The sequence below is a fragment of the Myxocyprinus asiaticus genome, chromosome 21 (assembly GCF_019703515.2).
Source record: "Myxocyprinus asiaticus isolate MX2 ecotype Aquarium Trade chromosome 21, UBuf_Myxa_2, whole genome shotgun sequence".
NCBI lineage: Eukaryota > Metazoa > Chordata > Actinopteri > Cypriniformes > Catostomidae > Myxocyprinus > Myxocyprinus asiaticus.
In genome coordinates, this window is record NC_059364.1 from 7,836,892 (window position 1) to 7,850,754 (window position 13,863).

At 44.1% G+C, this 13,863-nt stretch overlaps 1 protein-coding gene across 1 annotated transcript in view; it reads right to left on the reverse strand.

Moving 5' to 3' along the window:
- cdh23 (cadherin-related 23) overlaps positions 1–2,343 on the reverse strand; it is a 340,743-nt gene extending 338,400 nt beyond the window's left edge. The window contains exon 1 of the mRNA XM_051648347.1: positions 2,262–2,343. The gene's annotated coding sequence lies outside the window, so the exon portion shown is untranslated. The remainder of the gene's footprint in view (positions 1–2,261) is intronic.
- Positions 2,344–13,863: the final 11,520 nt, after the last annotated feature.

Consider the following 13,863-nt stretch of genomic DNA (forward strand, 5'->3'; position numbering starts at 1 on the left):
AAAAATTACTATTAAAATTTGGAATTTGGAATTAAATTACTTCAAAGAGTTCTCATAAAAAAATCCTCCACGTGCAGCAATGACAGCTTTGCAGATCCTTGGCATTCTAGCTGTCAGTTTGTCTGGATACTCGGGTGACATTTCACCCCACGCTTCCTGTAGCACTTGCCATAGATGTGGCTGTCTTGTCGGGCACTTCTCACGCACATTACAGTCTAGCTGATCCCACAAAAGCTCAATGGGGTTAAGATCCATAACACTCTTTTCCAATTATCTGTTGTCCAATGTCTGTGTTTCTTTGCCCACTCTAACCTTTTCTTTTTGTTTTTCTGTTTCAAAAGTGGCTTTTTCTTTGCAATTCTTCCCATAAGGCCTGAGTCTTCTCTTTACTGTTGTACATGAAACTGGTGTTGAGCGGGTAGAATTCAATGAAGCTGTCAGCTGAGGACATGTGAGGCGTCTATTTCTCAAACTAGAGACTCTGATGTACTTATCCTCTTGTTTAGTTGTACATCTGGCCTTCCACATCTCTTTCTGTTCTTGTTAGAGCCAGTTGTCCTTTGTCTTTGAAGACTGTAGTGTACACCTTTGTATGAAATCTTCAGTTTTTTGGCAATTTCAAGCATTATATAGCCTTCATTCTTCAAACAATGATTAACTGATGAGTTTCTAGAGAAAGCTGTTTCTTTTTTGACATTTTTGACCTAATATTGACCTTAAGACATGCCAGTCTATTGCACACTGTGGCAACTCAAAAACAAACCCAAAGACAATGTTAATCTTCATTTAATGAACCAAATAGCTTTCAACTGTGTTTGATATAATGGCAAGTGATTTTCTAGTACCAAATTAGCAATTTAGCATGATTACTCAAGGATAAGGTGTTGGAGTGATGTCTGCTGGAAATGGGGCCTGTCTAGATTTGATCAAAAATGACTTTTTTCAAATAGTGATGGTGCTGTTTTTTTACATCAGTAATGTCCTGACTATACTTTGTGATCAGTTGAATGCCACTTTGGTGAATTAAAGTACCAATTTCCTTCAACTTTAATTCAACCTTTTCTTTAAAAAACAAAAATCTGGGTTCCAGTGAGGCATTTACAATGGAAGTGAATGGGGCAAAGCCGTAATTGTTAAAATACTCACTGTTTCAAAAGTATAGCCACAAGACATAAAAATATGTTTACATGATTTTTATGTGATAAAATCGCTTACTAACCATTTCTGTGCAGGTATTTCCAATTTTACCACTTCCTTGCCCTGACACTAAAATGACCGTTAAACGATGATTTAAACAACTTTAGAGCTCAAATAATTCAACCGTTTTAACAGAAGAATTAATGAAAGTGCTTTTTTAATGTAATCTCATTTTTTTTTTTTTTTTTTTAGTGAGTTAATACTTATGAACTAATAGTTCCGTTGCTAAAACAGAGAATGACAACAAAGCTATCCAAAAGAGTAGACCTCACAACCTACAAAAGTCAACCTGTTGTGCAGATGGATGGCTAACGCTTGCATGTTGATAACATGCATCACCAAACTTACATCCTAACACAACATTATAAACTCTGAGTGTTACTACTACTACTGTACGTTGAACTGGCAGCAATTCCTCTTTCATTTGTCATTAATCAAAAGAACACATTCTAGATGTTTAGCAATTAACAGAGTTTTATTTGCTTCTTCAATAAGTATCCAGGGGTGAAAACCCTCGTGAACTTCACGCGCTCATGGCAACCCGCTGGTTTACCCTCATGCACTCAGATGACACATTAATAAATAACGGCACGCGCAGCAGGCCCCCGCAACTTACTACACTGAAAACTTTACGCAAAAAAAAAAAAAAAAGAACAATGATTAAAAAAACACAAAAGCCATTAAACTAACCAACATACGCAAAACCAAAAAACAACAACAACAAAAAAACAACATTTATTATCCAAGCGAGAATAACGCATTAACTTGTTAGAATACACACAGTGACTATAGGAGGCGATGAGCCCTGACTTTGTCTTTTTATTTTTTCAATTCAGCGTCTCAAGTCTCTGACAAGAAATCATAAAGAATCCCCAAAAATATTACGAGCTCATAGAAACTGAACGGCCAATGGTCAGATTAGTTATATCATTATTGTCTAATTTTCTAACAAATCTATGTGATACTGAAGTAGCTAAAAGTAGCTGTTATCTATGATCAGTAGTTTTCCAGTGAGAGCGAGTCAGATGCTAAAGGTTGTCTGATTTGTGTATCTGAGCTCCTACCTGCTGCCCCCTGATCAGTCCGACCCGAGCGTGCTTGACAACCGACCGACCGATCGCTGATCCTGCTGCTGAGAGAGTGCTGATGCTCCGCGTGCCTCTCTCTCTCTCTCTCTCTCACTTTCTCTCTCTCTCTCTCTCTCTCTCAATTCAGTTCAGTTCAGCTTTATTGGCATGACAATTGGAGTATAGTATTGCCAAAGCATTTTAAGGTTATGTAAATACAAACGGTTTTATATAAGATAATAATAATAAATACAATACAACAATTAGTGGTAATAATAAAAGACAATTTAAACATTTAAATACTAAGAATGATTAAATAGAATAAAAAGATATATAGTATATGCAAAATAGGAGAATATATACCATATGAATGAAATGTATACAGTGAATTATTCATGTCCAACAGTGTGAATGGCAGACACATATTTAGCAGCTAGTGAGGATGTGCTGTCGTCCTCTCCGAGTATATAGGGGATTTTCTCTGTATCACTGAGTATAAGGAATGATGGATTCAGTGTTTCAAATTTGGGGGAAAACATTTCTCTCACAGTGTGATACTTGGGACAGATGAGAAGAAAGTCTCTCTCTCTCTCTCTCTCTCTCTCTCTCTCTCTCTCTCAGTTTCAATTTAAAGTACTTTATTAGCATGATTGTGTTTACATACATTATTGCCAAAGCATTAATACACAAAACAGATAATGACAAGACAAATAATAATAAAAAAAAAACAGTAACAAATAACAATACAAATAGAATTAAAATAAGGTACCAAGTAATGAATCAAATAAAATAAAAACTATAATAACAATATACACTATACAAAATAAAATAAGCATTTAACAAGACATTATGAACATCTAAAAAATACTGTGACTGAAGTACATTAAGGCAGTAATTGGTTTCTGAGGGTGTGCACTTCAAAAATGAATTTTGTTGCAACTGATGCATTATTGTCCTCTCCCAGTAACACCTGCATTTGATCTGTTTCTGCTGAACTGAAAAACTGTGGCATGAGGTTTGAGAGTTTGTCAAAGTATTTCTCTCTCACCTCTGTAAATTTCTCACAGTGAAGGAGAAAGTGTGTCTCTGTCTCGACCTCACCAGTGTCACAGTGAGCACAGACTCGTTTTCTTTTTTTTTTGGAAGCCATGTTTGTCTGTGTCTCCCTTTTTCTATGGCCAGACTGTGATCGCTGAGTCTGAATTTGGTGAGGATCTCTCTCTCATCATTTTGCAGTTTCTAGTTTAAAACAAGTTGAACTCTAGAGAGCATCATCAGGTAATTTGTCCTCTTACACTACATTTCACAAGGCAGCTAAAAACATTATTAATCTCCTGCGATACAAATTACACCATATAAACCTAGCGATTGTCTTGTTCTTTTTGCAAAACAAAACAAAATTGGAGGCTAGTTAAATTTTATTACATTTTATTAATTTCCCAGAACGTTCTGTGTAGGATCTTATCAGATTGTCACACAAAAACCTCCCTGCAACGTTCAGGGAATGTTAGTTTATGGTTATAAAAAATAGAACCTAAAGAGAACGTTTCTAGAACATAAGGAATTGTTTCCCAAAAAACTTAATGGGAAAACTAAATGCTAACATTAGGGGAACGTTCTGTGTTTACATTTCTATAGACATTTTGGTTATTTTTGTCAGTCAGGCCTGTTTGGCCGATTAACAGAAGTGGTCATTCGTTTATGTGTCAGTTCCAAAACATACCCACAGCTTTGCCAACATTTGAACATTTTCTGTTTTCAAATATTTGAGATAAGTTTGAGTAAATAAGTGTAAAACGTGTTCATATATATTCAAGAAAATAGTGTACATCTTTGCTATCATTAGCCTACTTTATATTGTGCATATAACAGCCAAACCGTTATCGCTTATTGGTCAACCGCTTTCTTTAGATGTGACTAACCGCAGCCCGTGACTGGGTACGCCTGTATTCTGTTCATTTGCTGCCACCCTGTAGAATACATAAGATCACAAGGTGATTTATTCAAGCTTAAAAAGTACAAAAACACCATGAAGGCATCATAAAAGTAGTGCTTACAACACGTGTGCCATTTTTCAAGTCTTGTTCTGGAGTCATATCATAGCTCAAAAAACAGAGTGAACCCATTTTTCATGGACAAATCTTCCCATCAGCCTACGATTTAAAAATGGCACCTTTTAACAAGCAGGTTTGACGTCACTGGCATCAAAAGCTAGTCATAAAAATCCGCTGAAAAAAAGAACTGTGTGCTAACAACACCCTTGACATACAATTTAACAGGTTATTCATGCTGATACATACAATATATTGTATAGATTGGTTCCCAACTCTGTTCCTGGAGGCCCACCAATACTGCACATTTTGTATATCTCCCTTTTCAGACACAACCAGTTCAGGTCTTGGAGTCTCCACTAACGAGCTGATGAGTTGAATAAGGTGTGATTGATTAGGGAGATATCCAAAATGTGTAGTGTTGGGGCTCTCGAGGAACAGGGTTGGGAACCACTGGTATAGACCTTTGCTTACCACATTCAGTTTGACGGTTGAGCCTGTTTCTGAGAGCACATTATGTCTGTAGTTCGAGTCCCATGCAGACAGTTATAAATTATCCTCCACTGTCAAAAAACGTAAGTGGTGCTTGTTTTTTTAAATGAAAATGGGATGTCGACTGTAATTTGGCATGTCATTTTTAGTTTTTGGTTAGTCAGCCCTCTTTACAGCAAAAAAAAGAAAAAAAAGTCAACTATCTTATCTTTGAACATCGGGTAGCTATTTGGTTTATGAGTTTCACAGATTTTTAAGTAACTTTTGTCTTTGTGTCATCTTACACTGACACTTAGCGGCTTGGATGCAGCATCATTTAGAATCAGTAGTTTTCCTTTTCAGATGCCATCGTAGAAATGTAGTATTCACAGTCAGCCATGATTACTTTAATCTGAGCGCATATACATGCACGTTCTTACACCGTGTAACAAGTTAAGGTCGGGCAAGGAGGAGGCGAGAACCAGAAGAACCATCAAAATAATGTTTAATGAAAACTTAAAAAGACACAAACAAATCCACACACGGCAGCTGCGTGTGGCTCTCTCTCTCTCGAACTGCTGCATCCCGCTGCACTTATCCCTCTTCTCGGCTGATTAGCCCGATTGGGGGCCGGGCGTGCTTAGTAACTCCTCCCTCCTTTGCCTCAGGCCGGGGAACCCCCGGCATGACGTACATCATGGGGGGTGGGGTGGGAGAGAAAAAAAAAATGCTCGCCGGTTCCCCGACACGCGGTCGCCTAGTCCTCGACCACTCCTCCACCCTCTGACGGATGATAGCCGCTCCTCCCCGGGCGGAACGGAGCAAGTCCTCCGACCCCTGGCAGATGGAACACCCTCCGTGTTCTGGCGGCCGGTGGCGAGCCCCTCCGCCCCTGGCAGCAGCTCCACCGCTCCAGGAGGCCGGCAGCGAGCCCCTCCTCCCCTCGCGGATGGCAGCCGTTCCTCTGCGTCCAACTGGCTGAGGTGCCTGAGCACCAGGTCCCAGTGGGCACACAACAGATCTCAAGAGTGAGCTAGAATCAGCCAGTCATCGAGATAATTGAGGATGCAGATGCCCACCTCCCTTAGTGGGGCAAGGGCTGCCTTTACGACTTTCATAAAGACGTGAGGCAACAGGGACAGACCGAAGGGGAGGACCTTGTACTGATACGCCCGGCCCTCGAAAGCGAACAGAATAAAGGGTCTGTGCCGAGGTAAAACCGAGACATGGAAGTATGCGTCCTACAGGTCTTCCGCCGCAAACCAATCTTGATGCTGGACGTGTGACAGAATGTGCTTCTGAGTCAGCATCTTGAACGGGAGTCTGTGCAGGGCCCGGTTCAGCACTCGCAGATCCAAGATTGGCCACAAGCAACCGCCTTTCTTTGGCACGATGAAATAGGGGCTGTAGAACCCCTTCTTCATCTCAGCTGGAGGGACAGGTTCTATCACGTCCTTCTGCAGAAGGATCGCGATTTCCGCACTCAGGGCAGCGGCGTTCTTGCCCCTCACTGAGGTGAAATGGACGCCGCTGAACCTGGGCGGGCGCCTGGTGAACTGAATCGCATAGCCGAGTCGGATCATCCTGGCCAACCACGCAACGAGTTGGAGAGGGCTACCAACGCCTCCAAACTCCGAGCGAGGGGCACCAAGGGGACAGTCGTGTTTGACGTACCTGCGGGTGGGGCCTCGTGGTGGGGAGGAGCAGGAACTGCCATGTCAAGCAGCCTCATGTCCCGAACTCGTTGCTGTACTGAGGGAAACGTCAAAGCACTTACCTTGCTCCGCATACCCACCATAGGACCGGTCAGCAACGGGGGAGAAGGCTGGGCGCCCTCGCGGCTCATCACAACCACCTGACCGTGGGTGTGTGTGAGCCATGGCCGGGTGCGTGAAGGCAGGGAGCCCGCGTTCGGAGAGCCCTGGTCGCGAATGTTCGATGTACAGCGACCGTGACAACGGCGGCCGTAAACACTGAGTGTATGACCCAGGGAGTGAGGAAGCCACTCTTCTTTTTGAAAATGTGGGTGCCACACGAAATCAGTACAAAAGGAAACAAAGGATTCTCCTCCCGGCCCTCCACCGGGGGACGGAGTGGTCTGTGCTCCACCTCCGGGTTTCCAGCGGGTCTCCTCATCCCTGGGTCGTCCGTCTCAGGGGCGCTTGGAGGCCTTCCTGGGGCTCTTAGTGCGGGATATTGAGACAGGGGGCGTCAGCTTCCTGCGGGGGACTCTATGCCGGGGCTGAGTGGTTGGCTTGGGCTGCGGCAGAGCCACCTGAGTTGCTGCCACAGGGGGACACCCTCGGCGGTGAGCAGACGGGGTGAGGGACCTTGAACTGTGCCGAGGCAGGATATGTTGAATGGCCTCCGTCTGCTTCTTGACCGCTGAGAACTGCTGGGAAAAGTCTTCAACGGTGTCAGATGGGGACATTGAGTAAGCGGACCTTGTCGGCATCCTTCATCTCAACCAGGTTCAGCCATAGGTGGCGCTCCTGGACCACCATGGTGGACATCGCCTGCCCGAGAGCCCGTGCTGTGACCTTTTTCGCCTGTAGGGCAAGGTTGGTCACCGAGCGCAGCTTCTGCATCACTCCCAGACCCAGGAACCAGTCATCAAGCCGCGAGGGCTCAGGGCAAGGTGGAGGGTTCCACTCCAGCCCGACACTCATGGCAGCTCAGGCAAGCGTGGCCGTCAGCTCTGCATCGGCCTCAGACTGGACGACCACACCCAAAGGTGGGAACCCAGTCGAGTCCTCCGCGTCCGACTGTGCCAAACCGCTCTTCGATGCTGCGATCGAAAGCTCATCCTGCTCTCGAGCCCCGAACAAAACATAAAACTCACCCTGGGGCGAGCTGCCTGTCTCATCCCAGAACTCGACTGGGGCAAACGAGCGCACTGGGGAATGGGAGGTCCGTGGGGGATCACCCGGTGAAACCACTCCCATTGGGGTCCGCAAATCGCCCCCAGCGCTAACCGTCACGGCCATGTACCCGCAGGCAGAAGGACTGGGGCAGGGAGCGGCTGGAGTGGCTTTCCCCCGGAAGAAGGAAAGCCGCAACCGCAATGTTGCCATGGTCATGTTCTCGCAGTGAGGACATGAATAACCCACGAATGCTGTCTCAGCGTGACTAAGGCCCAGACATGTGAGGCAGCGATCGTGGCCGTCAGAGGCGGAGAGGTAACAACCGCATCCAGGAACTACACACAGACGGAAAGGCATCTTTAAAAAGATGCTCTCAGTCAGTGCGCACTCTTTTAGAGAAAATACTCTTTATCAGAATATATACTTTTACAGTAGCTGTCAAAGCGCCCAGGGGCGTACTCTGCATTAAATGTGCACAAGGGGGAGAAACAGCTGCAATGTGCCGTATATCCAACAGCATACAATCACGAGGTGAATGGAATGGCAGTGGAACTCACTGATTCAACACCACTCACCTCCGAAGAAAAAATCTGAATGAGTGGTTGCGAGCCAGCTCCTTTTATACCCGTATGTCTGGGGGAGTGGCATGCAAATTCCACTTGCCAATTCCCATTGGCCTTTTCTCAAAGATCAGAGGTGTTTGGGGCTCCCAAGAGTGACCCCAAGTGTCACTACATCGACACAACTTTGAGTGAGTGACAGATAGGGAAACGCAGGTTTCATGCCTTGTCCGTTTTTTTTTTTTAAATAAGCTGATTTTAGAGAGTAATCAGCATATTGGTGTGCATGTAAACATGCTCAATGAGTTGAGCTTATAGGACTTGATAGTACAATCCCTTAGAATAATCAACACTTTCTTGATATCTTGGGTGGGGGATAGGGGTACCAACTTCATTGGGGTCATCAGGTGGGCACCCTCCTTCCTTGGTGTTTTGTTGATAAGCCCATGACACCTCCAAAGGGCTCAACAGCGACACCTGTCGTCCCAGGTGCGCCCCCCTCCGTTTTTACCCCTCTTGGTCATTTTGCAGCCCAGTTGGGATCCTTTCATTTTAGCCATAGCCAGTTGCTGCTTTGCTCAGCAGCCTCTGACAGCGACCTGACGGCTTGTCGGAAAGCCTGCCCTCTGACTCCCAACCCCTTCAGCAGCCTAGTTGTTAATGTAGCTACAAAACCTCTGCAACCAATCTCTACGGGGAACAACTGGGTTCGCCGGCCCCATTGTACTGCCTCAGCTGCTAGGTCTGAATACTTCAGCCTTTTACGTTCATACGCTTCACCAACTGCAGCCTCCCATGGCACAGTTAGTTCCACAATGAACAGGGACTTTTGCGAGGTTGACCACAAGACCAGGTCCAGCCTGAGATTAGTTGTAATTTTCTCAGGCGGAAAGATGAGCTTCTGGTCTTGATCAACGTGCATTTTCCAGTCCCGGGCAGCCTCCAGCAGGGTCGATTCCCTTCTTGCAGTTGGCCTCACTGGAAGTTGTCCTGCTCTTTTGAAGGTGGTGGTTTTTGAGAATCCAGGTATTGGGGGAGAGAGGGCATTGGTAGTAGTTCTCTTTCCCTCCAGGGTGATCGCCAGTTGTCTCAGGACCTGGTTGTGCCTCCAGGTGTAACGGCCTTGGGAAAGACTGGTTTTACAGCCGACGAGGATGTGCCTTAGCATTGCTGTGGTTTGAAAGAGAGGACATGATAGATCTTCTCCAACCCACTGGTTTAGATTCTTGGGTGTGGGAAGGACATCATAGGTGGCTCTAATGATGAAACTAAGTCTACTTCCTTCCATCTCCCAAAGATCCTTCCAGGTGAGCTTACGATGCTCCAGGTTTTCCCAGTTAGTCCACTGGCCCTGTTTGGACTGCGAATTTGCCTTTATGCATCTCTCTGCCTCCTCCTGCTGCCAGACCTCGACTACTATCAGCTTTCTTCTCTGGGTGGCTGTCGTCTTATGCCATATGGGTCTTCTTGCCCCAAGTCCAAAACCCCCTCTTCCCTGCTGCACCTGTCATACAATGTCTCTATGCCTGAAAGCAGATTTTGCTTGGCCTCAGACGGGGTACACTTCCTCCCAGTTGCCAGTCTGGGAGCCGCTGCTTGTATCATAGCATCTTGAGACTCGGTCAGGGTCATGTCCAGCCTCACTTTGGTGCATTTGTACTCTTCAGTGAGGCTACAAACAGGCAATTCTAGAGCACCGTTCCCATACACGCTGATATTGCTGAGGCAACGCGGGAGTCCAAGCCACTTCTTGATGTATGAACTGACTGTCCTCTCCAGCTTCTCGACTTTGGTAATGGGGACCTCGTAGACTGTTAGAGGCCACATCAGATGGGGCAGCAATCCGAACTGCAGACACCACAGTTTCAACTTACCAGGAAGCAAGGTCTTGTCTATGCTAACAAGGCCTTTGATAGTTTCTTCCCTCAGCTGGTCACTCTGATCTGAGTCCTTGAGGCTTGCATTGTACCATCGCCCTAAGCTCTTGACTGGCATCTCCAATACCGTCGAGATGGGTGTTTCATCGATGTGGAATCTCTGGTCTACGAGTTTCCCTCCGACGATGGATATGCTTCTGGACTTGTTGGGTTTGAACTTCATCCGTGCCCACATTATGTTGGCATGAAGCTTTTCCAGTAGACGTTTGGTACATGCGATGGTTGAGGTCAGGGTGGTCAAGTCATCCATGTAGGCGTGCATGGGAGGTAGTTGCTGTCCAGACTGCAGACGTTCTCCTCCTACAACCCATTTGGAGGCTCGGATGATCAATTCCATTGCCATGGTGAAGGCTAGAGGGGAGATGATGCACCCCACCCGTGAAAGTGTCAAATGACAGGACGGCTACTCAGATTAAGCGAGTATTATTCAGCTGGTCATGTGATTCTAACATGGCAGCCCCCATGAGGGGGACCCTCTCCATGTAGAATAAAACAGCTTTTATTTATGTTGTTTTATTATCCCCTTTTCTCCCAATTTGGAATGCCCAATTCCCACTACTTAGTAGGTCCCTGTGGTGGCGCAGCTACTCACCTCAATCTGGGTGGTGGAGGACAAGTCTCAGTTGCCTCCGCTTCTGAGACCGTCAATCCGCACATCTTATCATGTGGCTTGTTGCGCATGACACCGTGGAGGCTCCGCATGTGGAGGCTCATGCTACTCTCTGCGATCTACGCACAACTTACCACGTGCCCCATTGGGAGAACCACTAATCGTGATCACGAGGAGGTTACTCCATGTGACTACCCTTCCTAGCAACCGGGCCAATTTGGTTGCTTAGGAGACCTGGCTGGAGTCACTCAGCACACCCTGGATTCGAACTCGTGACTCCAGGGGTGGTAGTCAGCGTCAATACTCGCTGAGCTACCAAGGCCCCCCCACCCCATAAAACAGCTTTTATAAGGTTACTTATTTGACTGGAGTCTTCATTTTAATGTGAGTGGTCATGATTTCCTACATAAATATTTAACTCCTAAAGACATGAATTGGAATTTTGCAATATATATATAGCAAAATAACAATTAATGTCTATAGGAGTTAAACTTTTTTAATGAGGAAAAACAAATGCACCTTTAAACTGTCATTTGCAAGCTACATATACACACTCCACTTTAATACTCAAACCAGCCCATCTGGCACCAATAAATAAAGTGGTCGGTGAGTGTATTCATGCATGTTTTTGCTATGGGTATATTCAAAATGAACTCCCGAACCCAGCTTCTTTTTGGAGTTCTAAATGAAATTTCAGGAGGAGCATGTTCATCTAATCTCGCAATCTCCGCTAGAGTATATAAGACTCACTTACCTCTCTCCAGCGACAATCCTTCAGGCATCCCTTCTCCACCCCATATCCTCCATTATCATTCAATATATCTCTTCACATAGTCTGGGGGGAAAACTTGGAGCACGAGTCAAGTCTTGCTCTCAAGACCCTCCATTGCGGACAGCAAGCCAAACCAGTTTAACCGCTTACCGCTATCTCAAGATTATATGAACACGTGAACTCGTGAGTTTATGCCTGGATAATATAACACATGATATAAATACATGTATTGTGCATTAAGTAAAACAGGTATAGCATAAGGTATTGTGCATAAAATGTAAAATAATATAAAAGAACACACAGCCTCATGGTCTTTTCTTTATTTAATTATTGCATATTTGTATTGAATTCAGGGTTTCTTGTGCATGGTGTGAAAAAAGAGCACCGTTACAGGAATGTTTTATGTGTTATTTTTTAGAGCTGTCAGAATTAATGCGTTAACGCATGCGATTAAATCAAAAAGTTTAACGTGTTAATTTTTCTTAATCGCGATAAACACATTTACCGTTAATACAGAATAAACACTGGTGTGAAGGGCAGAACCTTTGTAATGTCTCCACCCGGAGTCATTACACTGACGCACACGTCACAAACAGACAGCGCCAAAGCCCTCCTACCAGCCTACAAGTTAAGCATTATATGGCATAACGCAGCTGTCCCATAGACATTCTATGGTGGTACTGTTGTAACACACTCCTTTGATAGAGCCACAGAGTTTATATCAGAAAATAAAAGAATCTCTGACAGCGCATCCCTATCAGTGATAAAATTGATGGAGAAAGGAGCTCTCATAACTATTTGATGTACAAAACAAGCCCAGATGGGACTTGTGATAGAAATCAAGTATTGTTCAACCAATGTCAGGCGCATTTTAATTACCAAATATTAACTATTACCAAAACGCTGAATGAGACGTTTTTATCTGCACGTGCTTTTAATGGTTTTTCAAGTTTAAACATTTACATTTACATTCATTTGGCATATGCTTTTATCCAAAGCAACTTACGAAAGAGGAATACATTATAAGCTAATCATCTTAAGGAGACAGTGGTACGAAAAGTGCTGCATTACAAAGTTTCATTAGCATCAGAATAGTAGTATTCATGACAGATTAAAGTGCAACAAGATTTATTTTTTTTTTTTGTAACTGGTTAAGTGCTCATGGAAAAGATGTGTTTTTAGCATATTTTGAAGCTAGAAAGTGAGTCAGCTACACGGATGGCGTTGGGAAGGTCATTCCACCAACGTGGTACGTTGAAACCGAAAGTCCAGGAAAGTGTTTTGGTGCCTCTTTGTGTTGGAACAACAAGGTGCCATTCCATGGCCAACCGCAGGCTTCTGGTGGGAACTTAGCTCTGCAGAAATTATTTTAGTTATGCTGGAGCAGATCCAGTGACTGTTCTGTATGCCAGCATCAGAGTCTTGAATTTGATCTGTGCATCGACCGGCAACCAGTGAAGAGAGACAGTGAGTGGTGTAATGTGCTTACTTTGGTTCATTAAAGACCAGACGTGCTGCTGCATTCTAGATCATTTGCAGGGGTCTAATTGCACATACAGGGAGGCCTACAATGAGGGCGTTACAGTAGTCCAGTCTAGTTATGACAAGTGACTGAACAAGAAGTTGTGTGGCACGTTCAGAGACGAAGGGTCTTATCTTCCTGATATTGTAGAGTGTAAATCTACATGATCGTGATGTCTTTGAAATTAAAGTGGCACTCTGACGCGAATCATGAATGCAGCTTCACAATTGCCGTAGGAAAACGGATAGCCACAGTCTACCGGCAGATTAATATTGTGGAGGATAAGAGTTTAAGAGATTTAATGCCCATTTCAATGAATATGCAACCAATTGGGAAACTAGTTATTTCAAATAGTCAGACTCACACTTAGATTTTGGGAAACGTTTAGGCTAATGTTACATGAATCGGTGATATTTGAGCGCATTTCTTTCTTTATACTGTCGAAGGCTTTGTTTGGAAAATGTTATTAAAGCATTATATTGTTACATATTGTTTTATTTTATTTCCTAAGATGGAAATAAATGTATTTTGACAAGAAAATATGTATATACTGTATAGTGTCAAATTTCAGCACTTTCAAAATATGCGATTAATCGCAATTCAAAAAAATAATCGACTGACAGCACTAGATATTTTATCCTTGCACTCTTCCACTTTGATTTTTTTACCAGCCATTTTGGTTTTTCAGACATATACGTGTGTGTGTGTGTATGTGTGTGTGTTATTTTATAATATAACATACAAAATACCCTAGATATTTTATACACTAGATATTTTATCCTTGTAATAAAAATTGCCACTTTGATTTTTTA